The sequence below is a fragment of the Eumetopias jubatus genome, unplaced genomic scaffold (genome assembly GCF_037043125.1).
Source record: "Eumetopias jubatus isolate StellerSeaLion01/CBP00866 unplaced genomic scaffold, mEumJub1_p1.0 scaffold_9, whole genome shotgun sequence".
In the NCBI taxonomy this organism is placed as follows: domain Eukaryota; kingdom Metazoa; phylum Chordata; class Mammalia; order Carnivora; family Otariidae; genus Eumetopias; species Eumetopias jubatus.
In genome coordinates this window covers 50,827,665-50,839,736 of record NW_028274815.1, presented here as the reverse complement: position 1 = coordinate 50,839,736, position 12,072 = coordinate 50,827,665, and the positions used below count along the sequence as shown (strand labels likewise).

Below are 12,072 nucleotides of genomic sequence, written 5' to 3'. Positions count from 1 at the left end.
CGGCGTTTCTGTTTCAGACCATATTGTTTATTTATTTAATGTTGGTAGGGACTAAGAAAAGAGAGACAAATACATATGGTCAATCCTTTAATCCTGAGCTCTCAGAGATTTTAAACTATTGTAAACATTACATTCCAATATCTAGAAGGACATTGCCAACCATGTTGATCACATTTCAAGAATTTCTTAGTCATGGGGTGCCTGGGTGACTCTGTCATTAAGCATCTGCCCTTGGCTCAGGTCATGATCCCAGAGTCCTGGGATCGAGCCCTGCATCGCTTCTCCCTCTCCCACTCCCCCTGCTTGTGTTCCTGCTGTTGCTATCTCTTTGTCAAATAAATAAATAAAATCTTTAAAAAAAATTTCTTAGTCATTTTAAAATACAATATGAACGAGAGCTACCTGAAGACAGGAGCATTATGGCAGCTTTTGCTTAATGTCTAGCACAGTAACAGATCATTCAATTTCATTTATGTGTGATTTTAAGATAGGCTGGTTCATTAGTGAACTAAATTTCAATATAATCCTTATTATTTCTGACAACAGCATTAACTCTTCTTTTACCACATATTAGTGTCAGTTTTACAACCTTTATCATTGTCAATCTTTAGGTGGTGATGAAAATGACCCCAAAACACTCAAAATAAAAGTAAAGTTGGGAGGAAAAGCAATCAAGGATAGGTAGTACTCTCAGAGTAGTATTCCTCTAGGTGCTTAATATTTTATGTTTTAACCTAGTCTCCCCAGAAAAGATAAGGCCTACCTAAGCAAGGCTTTCTCCCATCTCCAAGACCACCCAATCCCACCTGAAAAGAGCCAGAAAAAGTTATAATTAAAACTATTACTTCAGTAAACATTTCAACCAAACCAATAGTTTCACCTGCAACTCTAGTATCAACAAAAATGCCCATTTAACATCCTACTTCTAAGCTTTCATTGTAACAAATAATAAAATTATACAAACATAAGAACATGTTGCTATAATCCAACCCATTTTTCCCCCAGAAGACAACTGCTAAAATTAGGGGGCAGAAAGAGAGTAGGCATATATTCCCTAACTACACATACTCTGTGATCAAGCTGAACACCTCACAAAGCTTTTAAATCACTTCTCTCAGTCAACAGAACCTAAATGGAACCTAAAAACTAAATACATAATAAATGTATCATCAGACAGCATAGTCATAGTACATGAATCACCAAACTAGATAATAAGCTATTTTCTCCATGTCCCTTCCATTTCTGCTTTATAAAACACTTAGAGAAAAATGCCTTCTTTTTTCTACTCCATTTACAAGACTTAAAAGCCGCATGAGAAAAACAAAGATGGAAGAATACTATGAAGAACTGGAGTGACAGAAAGTAAAATCAATGGCATCTTGGGGTCTATTTCTGAATAGCAGGAGATTCCATAATTACATATATTATTGATTCACGCTTTCAGCAAAATAAAAATCCCAATAAATTATTCTTTATTTACCTACTACCTTCCTTCTACGAAACTAGGTGAGGCTTGTCTTTTGCCCATACCTTAAATTTTGGAATACATTCCTAATAAATGCCAGAGTCTCAAGAGTCTCGGATGCAGAGGAGATCCCCATCTTTCCAAAATTTCAGAATCAAGTCACTTTGCCCAATGCAAACATTATTACATTATTAATACATTTCCTCATCCCTTCCAAACTCTGATGATTATACTTGAGAGGAGGGGAAGGAGAATGAGGAGGGGAAGAGGGAGGAGGAGGAGGAGACCAGAAATCCTACTAATAGATCCCAAAGGGCAAATGCTTCCAATTATAAGAACATTATATTGAAGATTTCAATCCAGTAGAATATTCTTTTCAAATGTACTGTTAGGCTTTCTCTCTGTAATACCTACCATAAGAAAAGGAATGCAATTAGGCCCAGTTTGGAATTGTCCGTCAGACTTTTTCTCCTGACAGATTTCTTCCCAAGGAAGTTAAAATTAAAGTGATGGTTATGACAAAACAACAAAGCAGTGTGACTAAGAAGAAAAAACTTACTGAACAAAGAATCATGAGATGTAACTTGTAGTTCTAACTGCTACTAATAAGTTGCATGACATTGTGTAATTTTAGTTTGTTTGCTGAAAAAAATATTTTTAATGCTAAAGACTATTCTAGCATTAAAATTTATACATTTATTATTTCAACACCTGAAACAACATAAACTCAGTTTAAAAAAGTAGAATAAATCTTCATCAGATGTTGAAAATTTAAAAATTGATATTTTTAAGTACCATAACTCCTTCTGACAAGACTGATGGTACAAAGTTAAGAATTCCTGTAATAATTAGAATCCACACATTCTGACTGAAAAGAGTTAACTTTAGTTCTATATAAACAACAAATTGCTTTTCCTTCTTCCATCTTCTTCAATAAAGTGTTACAAAGTGCTCTGAGTTTCTTAAATGTTATCAAGATGGAAAATATTCAGCAGTACATATTGAATATTCAAAAAATGCTAAGCACATCGTCCAGAAAAAGAAAACTATTCTTTTGTTAATAGAATCAGTTTTAAATTTTGGAAAGGAGCAGGATATTACACGTATATCTTTAATTTCTTTGTACCTAAGTGATCCACTGAGACATATTATCTACCTAAAAATTAGTTTTCCCCTAGCAGAACTGAAGTCTAAAAACAAGTTACTGTATGTGCACTGAGTCACTAGAATTATTCTCCCATGTCTACCTACTTACTATCTTCTCCTTATGGTTTTGCACCAAAAAAATAATAAAACAGATCCAACATAACTTACTTGACATGGTAGTGAATGAAAAAAAAAAAAATGATGTGTTAGAAAGCCACAGCTGAATTTAAACATTCTGTTTCAAATAAAGGCTTCTGTAAGAAGTCCAATGAAGAGAAGAAATTTAAAGACCACATCAAAGTGAAGGGCAATACTCCAAACTGCCCTCTAAAGAGGGGAGAATGATGAAGGAAGCCAATTTTTAGCAGAAGAAACCAGTACCTTTAGTGTGGTTTACTAGGAAAGCCAGGGTATGCTTTTCCTATCCTGTAAATTACCTTGACTTGGGGCATGATCTTAGGACTGCAGTAAAGTGACTGAATATGTCACTGGCTATGTAGAGTGCTAATGAGACCAAGGATGGGGAATCCAAATGTATAGAAGACAATTTCCCACAGAGAAAAACTCCATACAAGGAAACATTTGGTTATGGTCCTAGTAAAATTAATATATTATATAAATTATTGGCAACAAAGAAAATCTGGAAAAATAACATGGATAATACTGTTGTTTATAAATATAAATGGAAATGTTATGAAAACACTAAGCTTATGTCCACATTCTCACAGAGTCTCTAAAGAAAAGCTGTCAGAAGACCCAATCTATTAAGAACAGAAATATTTACAAGAAAATCATATGTTACTATGCTGTGCTTCATTCACATCCTCTGGAAATAGCAAAAAAGAAGAAGAAGAAGAAGAAGAGAAAGAAACTGAAAAAATTAAGAAGAGGGACGCCTGGGTGGCTCAGATCATGATCTCAGGGTCCTGGGATGGAGCCCCACATCGGGCTTCTTGCTCGGTGGGGAGCCTGCTTCTCCCACTCCCTCTGCCTGCCACTCCCCCTGCTTGGGCTCTCTCTGTCTCTGACAAATAAATAAATAAAATCTTTAAAAAAAAAGAAGAAGAAGAAGAAGAGGAAGACATTGAAAAAATTAAGATTTCCAAAGCTTAACTTCAACCACCTTGAGAAGGGTTAAAAGTTATAAAATCATTCTCCCTGTTTTATGTAAGAGGGCCTAGCACTATAACTGGCACAGAATAAACATTTGAAAATGACAGGTTGTTTTTCCTCCGATAATCTAAGCTTTATCAATAGTTTCCTATCAACAGAGAAGACCACACTAGAAGGTTAAGAAGAGTACCAAAGCGGGGAAAGCGTATCTCTGCCACCCACTCCTGGAAGAAGTGCCGTAGGAAAAGGAACAATATAGTCGCAGTTTAATCAACCTACAAAAAGACTAAACATAACAACCATGATCCAGTTCACAAAAAAAAACTGAACAAAAAATTTCCCACAAAATTGAGTTTTGATGAACCATGACAGACAGGAAAAGCGTTATGGAATAGAGAGAACATGTCTTTACTGCCTAAAAAAGTGCCACAGAAAAAAGAACAGCAATAATTATAATTTAACCAATCTATGAAACACCACCATTAAAAATATGCACTAGTGTACAAAAGCAAATAAAAAGGTTATAGCAAATGTTGCACAAAAACTGAGTACTAAGTTGTAAGATTTACCCTCAATGATGTTATTAAAATTTCCAATTTGAATATCTATTTATAAAAGTGATTTTAAATGCCTCACTCTTAACCACAAAAGAAGCTAGTGATGTTGGTTTCAAAAAGAAAAATTAATTTGCTGCTTTGTGATGATTACTACAAGCTAATTTACTATGACACAGAACTAAAAGTGAGTTAAGGTTAACTCTGTGGTTCTGATTAGTTACTGCATATTTTGTGTTATGATGTTTTATGAGTCTATTTAATGGACTGAGACACATGATTTTAAGACACCATCTTACAATATCCTTTGGAATAGAATCATATTTTTTAAAAAACAATATTATAAAAAGCAGACTTTCTATAAGAAGAAAAAGAGAACAAAGTTAATAAAAAGTGACAGCAAAAATGGCTCAGAGCCAAAGACCCATTTGAAACTTATAAAATCTTCCTGAGATCAGATGGACATGTGTTCTCTTATTGCTAGGTGTAAAACTATACACTAACACAAGCTTCTGTTTCTAGTTTTAACTTAAAAGCCAGGTGTTTCTCAAGATATTAAAAGTTCCTATGCATCCTCGGAATAAAATTCAATTTTTGTTATCACAGCAGGTATCTAGTTCAGTAAGGATGACCAAGTTTACATTCATAAAATGTGTGAAGTAGAGAGTCTATAAATAATTTTGAATCTAGAAATATCATTATGTAGGAAATACAAAGGAGAAGTGTAAATGTCTAGTGATAGGAAATCAGACCAGAAAAAAAGAATGGGAAACTATACAGCATAATGTGAAGAAATAATTCAATAAATTAAAAACTATGTCCTTAAAGAATACTTATTTACATGGAGAAATAATACTTAATATTATCATAAGTTAAAAAAATCAAGATATAATTTACATATACAATTTTATCAAAATTTTATAAAAGAGATGTAGATATAAACAGCTATAAAGAAATATTCACTTCAGGCAATGTTGAACTAAATAATTCAGACAAGAAAAGCAGAACAAAATATAAAAGCCATCTGCATAAAGGTTTCAGAGAGCTAACAAGATGGTGAAAACTTATTAGGCCAGGATGCAGGAAAGGGAAATGACATGGGAAAGAAATGCCAACATGTGAAGCCATTCTTCCTTTGACGACATTTACCAATACTAAAAGGGTAACAGACTAGCTAGATAGCACTTTTTACAATGCCAAAGGATTAGAAAACAGGAATAAAAGTCAAGTTCCATCAGGAAGGAATGACCTTGGTGAACCATTCATTATGGGTTGGAACTCTGAATAGTTGCACCCTATGACAAGGTTAAACCAGGAATCAGACAGGCCCTTATAAGATTCACAGTAAGCATTAAATTGGATAAAAGTGATCCCAAAGTACTATTGTCACCCAGCATCCTAGAATAATCCTGTCTACTGGTATCTGGTAAAAGCAAGCACAATTCCTTTCCAAGGAAGAACACCATCATTCTAGACTTAAATTGTTTCTACAAACAATTTTGAAACTACAGTGCCCAGCATGCAATCAAAACAATCAAACACAAAAGGAGATACGACAACATGCACAGAAACCAACTGGGGCAGAGGAGATGAAGAAAATACATCAGAGCTTTAAAATTCGTAATTATTAGATATGGACTTTAAAAATTCAAAATCAGGACATCAGTACATATCCAACAGACATTCAGAAGATTACAGAATATTATGAACAACTGTATATCTACATATTCAACAACTTAGATGAAAGAGACAAATTCCTTGAAATACATAAACTACTAAAGTTCACTTAATAGATAACCTAAATAGCCCTGTATGCATTAAAGAAATGAAATGCATAGATGAGTCACTAGTAAATGCAATCAAACACTTAAGGAATAAATATATATATATATATACATTTTTAATATATATAAAACGCATTCCACACAATGCTTACAGAAAATAAAAGAGACTATATCCAAATTCATTTAAGAGGTCGGTACCATTCTGAAATAAACAAACAGTAACTGCACAAGAAACTACAAATATCCCTTGTGAAATAGACATAAACATATTTAACACTTAAACTAAATCAAACTATAGAATTGTGTGTGTGTGTGTGTGTGTGTGTGTGTGTGTGTGTGTGTGTTGCTAATACTTAATGACCAGATAGCATTCATCTTAGGAATATAATTTTGGGCTAAGATCATTTTTTTTACATACAACATGTCTAACACCAAATGTGTGGATTTTCTCCATAAACCAACCCTACTCCACACACAATTCAATTCAGTTCTGACATTACTCGGAGTTAGTGTCAGATCCCACAGGCTTAAGGTCTCAGTCTCACAATTTTGCCATCATTTCAAACAGCAGCTACAAGTATTGGGTGCCCATGGTACCCACCCACCCTCCTGTCAAACTTGGCTATAAACTGTAGTTCCTATGCCCTTTTCAGGTTCAAAAAACTTGCTGGAATGGCTCACAGAGCTCAGCAAGTGCTTTACTTACTAATACAGGTTTATTATAAAAGATACAACTCAGGAACAGCCAAGTGAAAGAGATGTATAAGGTAAAATAAGGGAGTGGGGTCAGAAGGAGGGATGGTGTTGAGAGATTCCATGCCCTCTCCTGGTGCACCACCCTCCCAGCACCACCTTGATGTGTTCACCAACTTGGAAGCTTTCCAACTCCCATGGCTTACAGATTTTTATGAAGGCTCCATTATATGGGCACAATGGATTAAATCATTGGCTAATGATGATTAATGCCATCTCTAGTCCCTCCCTCATCTCCCCTTCCCAGAGGTAAAGGAGTAGGGTTGAAAGTTGCAACTCAGGCGCCTGGGTGGCTCAGTTGGTTAAGTGACTGCCTTCGGCTCAGGTCATGATCCCGGAGTCCCGGGATCGAGTCCCGCATTGGGCTCCCTACTCAGCGAGGAGCCTGCTTCTCCCTTTGACCCTCCCCCCTCTCATGTACTCTCTCTCATTCTCGTTCTCTCAAATAAATAAATAAATCTTAAAAAAAAAAAAAAAGAAAGTTGCAACTCTTGGGGCTCCTGGGTTGCTCAGTTGGTTAAGTGACTGCCTTCAGCTCAGGTCATGATCCCAGGGTCCTGGGATGGAACCCTACATCTGGCTCCCTGCTCAGCGGGGAGTCTGCTTCTCCCTCTGCCCCCCCCCACTTTTGCACTCTCTCTCTCTCTCTCTCTTACTCTGCTCTCTCAAATAAATAAATAAAATCTTTTTAAAAAAAAGAAAGTTGCAACTCTCTAATCATACGGTTGGTTCCCCTGGATGACCAGTATCCATCCAGAAGCTATCCAAGGACCCACATAAAGTCACCTCATTAGCATAAACTCAGTTATGACTGAAAGAAGTTTTTTATGAATAACAACAGATGCTCCTCTCGCTCCTATAACTCAAAAAACTCCAAGGCTTTTAGCAGCTCTGTGCCAAGAACCAGGGATGAAGACCAAATATATGTGTTTTATTATACTGCAGTATCACATAGTTTCACATTAAAAAATTAACCAAGTACGGCGCCTGGGTAGCTCAGTTGGTTAAACGACTGCCTTCAGCTCGGGTCGTGATCCTGGAGCCCCAGCATCAGTCCGCATCGGGCTCCCTGCTCAGCAGGGAGTCTGCTTCTCCCTCTGACCCTCCCCCCTCTCATGCTCTCTCTCTCATTCTCTCTCTCAAATAAATAAAATCTTTTTAAAAAATTAACCAGGTAATTCACTACATTACGAGACTAAAAATGAAAAACCAGTGATCACCTCAACAGATGCACAAAAGAGCAACTGAAAAATTTAACACCCTTTCAGGGTAAAAACTTTCAGCAAACTACAAATAGAAGGGAACTTCCTCAAATTAATAAAGGCCTTTACTTGGATTAAGTGTGTAACATCAGACTTAATGGTAAACAACTAAATATTTGTCTTCTTAGAACGGGAACAAGACAAAGATAGTTGTTCCCACTGCTTTTATTCAGCAGCGAACTGGAAGTCTCAGCCAGAATAAAAAGGCAAAAATAAGAAAAAAATGGCATAGAGGTTAGGGGGTCAGGACTGTGAACCTGTCTTTGCAGATGATCATCTATAGAAAATCAGATAGAATCTCAAAAAAAAAAGCCTATCAGAACTGATAAGAAAATTTAACAAGTTCATAGGATACAAGGTCAATATACAAAAATCAATTGTATTTCTACATTCTATCTAACAATAAACAATCTGGAAAAAGCAAGACTATTTACAATAGTATCAAAAATATGAAATACTTAAAAGATACTTTTAACCAATGGTGTAAAATACCTGTACCTTTAAAAAAATGCCAAGTATTGTTGAGAGAAATCAATAGACCAAAATAAATGGAGAGGTACATCATCACCATGGACAAGACTTATTGTTGTTAAGATGTTAATTCTCCCCAAATTGATCTATAGATACAATAAATGCCCAATCAAAATCCCAGCAGGATTTTGGCAGAAACTGACAGGCTGATTTGAAAATTTATGGAAATGCAAGGATATAGAATAGCCAAAATAATTTTGCAGAAGAAAAATAAGTGTACACAACCTGATTTCAGAATTTCAGTATTATAAAACTGCAATGATAAGACAGCATCAGGATATATTGGTATAAAGATAGACATGTATATAAATGCATCAGAACAGACATTTATGGCCAACTGATACTTTTAATTACAAAAGGAAAATAAGTAACTTTATACTGGAGTACCCTGGCAGACATCACATTAACCAACCAAAGTTGCTAATAAATATTGATATCATGTAACCCCCAACATGATGCACTGAGAACGTATTACCTCTTTGGTATTCATTCTAATAATGCACAACCTCAATCTAATCTTGAGAAAATATCAGACAAATGCAAACTCAGGGGCATTCTACAAAATAACTGAACAGTGTAAAGGTCATAAAAGAGAGAAAAGACTGAGAAACAGCCACAGGTTAAAAAAGAATAATGAGACAGAGCAACTAAATGCAACAACGGCTCCTAGATTTGATTCTAGAACAAGAAAATGATATTAGTGGCAACTGGTGAAATCTAAATAAGTTCTGTACAGTAGTTAATAGATCTGTATCAAGGTTAATTCCTTAATTTTAGTAAATGTTAATGTTCTATGGTTATGAAAGATGTTATCACAGAGGAAGATGGATGGGTAAAGGTAGATGGGAAATCTCTACATTATTTTTTACAACTCTTATTTACAACTTTACACTGTTTGGTTATTTTGTAGAATGCCCCTGAGTAATTCTATAATTATCTCCAAATTTTAAAAAAACAAAAATCAAAAAAATGTACTAAATGCCATTAAATTGTTCACCTTAAAATGGTTAATTTTATGTCACTGAATTTTACCTAAATAAAAAAATTATAATTTTTAATAATAATAAGCTAAATGTATTGGGTTATAACAGCTCATTGATAAGAGAAATGTATAACAGCAATGATGTAAGGGACCTGAAGGAGGAACTGGGAATTCTGTTATATCTACTCTACCTGTAAAGTGTTATAACATTATTTGAAATGAACTTAGATTAATTACAAAACTGTGTTGCAAATCCTAGAGCAGCCAGTAAAAAAATAAATAAATAAAAATAAAGTATAATTAGTTGCTGAGAGAAGAAAGAAAATGAAATCTCATAAAACACTCAGTTAAAACCAGAGAAGGCAGAAAAGGAGAAGATAAAAAAAGAAAGAACAAATGAAATGACTTAAAAAATTACAAACATGGTATATATTAATCCAACTACATCAATAATCACTTTGTGTGAATGGTCAAAATACAGCAGTTAAAAGTGACTGAAAGAGTAGATAAAAAACAAGACCCAATTATATGTTCCCTATAAGAAACCCACTTTGAGTATAAAGTCGCAGGGATGCCTGGGTGGCTCAGTAGGGTAAGTGTCTGACTCTTGGTTTCGGCTCAGGTCACAATATCGGGGTCATGAGATCGAGCCCCAAGTCAGGCGCCACACTCCACGTGGAGTCTGCTTAGAATTTTCTGCTTCTCCCTCTTCCCCTTCCCCTACTCACATTTTCTCTCTCTAAAATAAATAAAATCTTTAAGATAATTAAATAAATAAGCATAAGGCACAGATAGATTGGAAAAGTAAAGAGATGGAGAAAGCTATACCATGCTAACATTAATCCAAAGAAAGATGGACTAACTATATCCTTTTCAGACAAAACAGAATTCAGAACAAAGAAAATTACCAAGAATAAAAGGTGTATTACATAATTATGTTATTTCCTAAATTTGATAAAGAACATCTGTAAAAGAAAATCTATAGCACATACTTAATGTTGAGAAACTACATGCTTTCCTCCTAAGATCAGGAAGAGGGCAAAGATGGCCCCTCCATCACTCCAATTCGACATCATACTAGAAGTGCTAGCTAAAGCAATATGGCAAAAAAAGGAAATTACATGTCTACAAATTGGGAATGAAGAAATAAAACCGTCTTTGTTTGAAGATGACATGATTGTCTATGTAGAAATTTCTAAAGAATCAATTTTAAAAAGTTCCTAGAACTAGTAAGTGATTATTGAAAGACTGCAGGATGGAGATGAATATACAACAGTCAATTGCTTCACTAAATTCCTGCAATGAACAATTGGAATTAGAAAATTACAACATAGGGCACCTGGGTGGCTCAGTTGGTTAAGCGACTGCCTTCGGCTCAGGTCATGATCCTGGAGTCCCGGGATCGAGTCCCGCATCGGGCTCCCTGCTCGGCGGGGAATCTGCTTCTCCCTCTGACCCTCTTCCCTCTCGTGCTCTCTATCTCTCATTCTCTCTCTCTCAAATAAATAAAATAAAATAAATTTTAAAAAAAGAAAGAAAGAAAATTACAACATAATGCTACTTACATTAGCACCCAAAAGAAATAGTTAGGTATAAATCTACCAAAATATGTACAAAACCTATTGGACGATAATTACAAAATTAAATGAAAGAAATCAAAGAAGATCTAAATAAATGGAGAAAAATTTCATGTTCATTGATAATAAGACTCAGTATTGTTAAGATACCAGTTTTTCCCAACTTGATCTATAGATTCAACACAGTACCAATAAAATTCCAGCAAGTTACTTTGTAGATATCGATAGCTAATTCTAAAGTTTATATGGAAAAACAAAAGACACAGAATAGTCAACATTACACTGATGGCAAAAAACACCAGAGAACTAACAGTGTCAAACTTCATGACTTAGTATAAAGATGTGTCATCAAGACAGTGTACTACTGGCAAAAAAAAAAAAAAAAAAAAAAAAACCAGACAAATACATCAATGGGAACAGAATTGAGAGTACATAAATAGACTCACACAAATACAGTCATCTGATCTTTGACAATAAAACAAAGGCAATTCAGTGGAAAAAGAAGAGTCATTTCAACTAATGGTGCTAGAACTGGACATCCACATGCAATAAAATGAATGTAGACACAGATCTTAATATCATTCACAAAAATAATTAAATCAAATGGATCATAGACCTAAATAAAAATGCAAAAATGTAAAACTACCAGAAAAGAACATTAGAGAAAATCTAGGTGACCTTGGGTTTGGTGAAGCATTTTAGCTAACCATTCAAAATGCACACCCCATGAAAGAAAAACTGATGTTAGAGTTCATTAAAATTAAAAAACATCTTTTCTGGGCGCCTGGGTGGCTCAGTTGGTTAAGCAACTGCCTTCGGCTCAGGTCATGATCCTGGAGTCCCAGGATCGAGTCCCGCATCGGGCTCCCTGCTCAGCAGGGAGTCTGCTTCTCCCTCTGACCCTC

General features: G+C 35.1%; 1 protein-coding gene across 4 annotated transcripts in view; it reads right to left on the bottom strand.

Moving 5' to 3' along the window:
• EXOC6B (exocyst complex component 6B) overlaps window positions 1-12,072 on the bottom strand; it is a 609,012-nt gene that overhangs the window by 385,416 nt on the left and 211,524 nt on the right. The gene's annotated exons all lie outside the window — the stretch shown is intronic.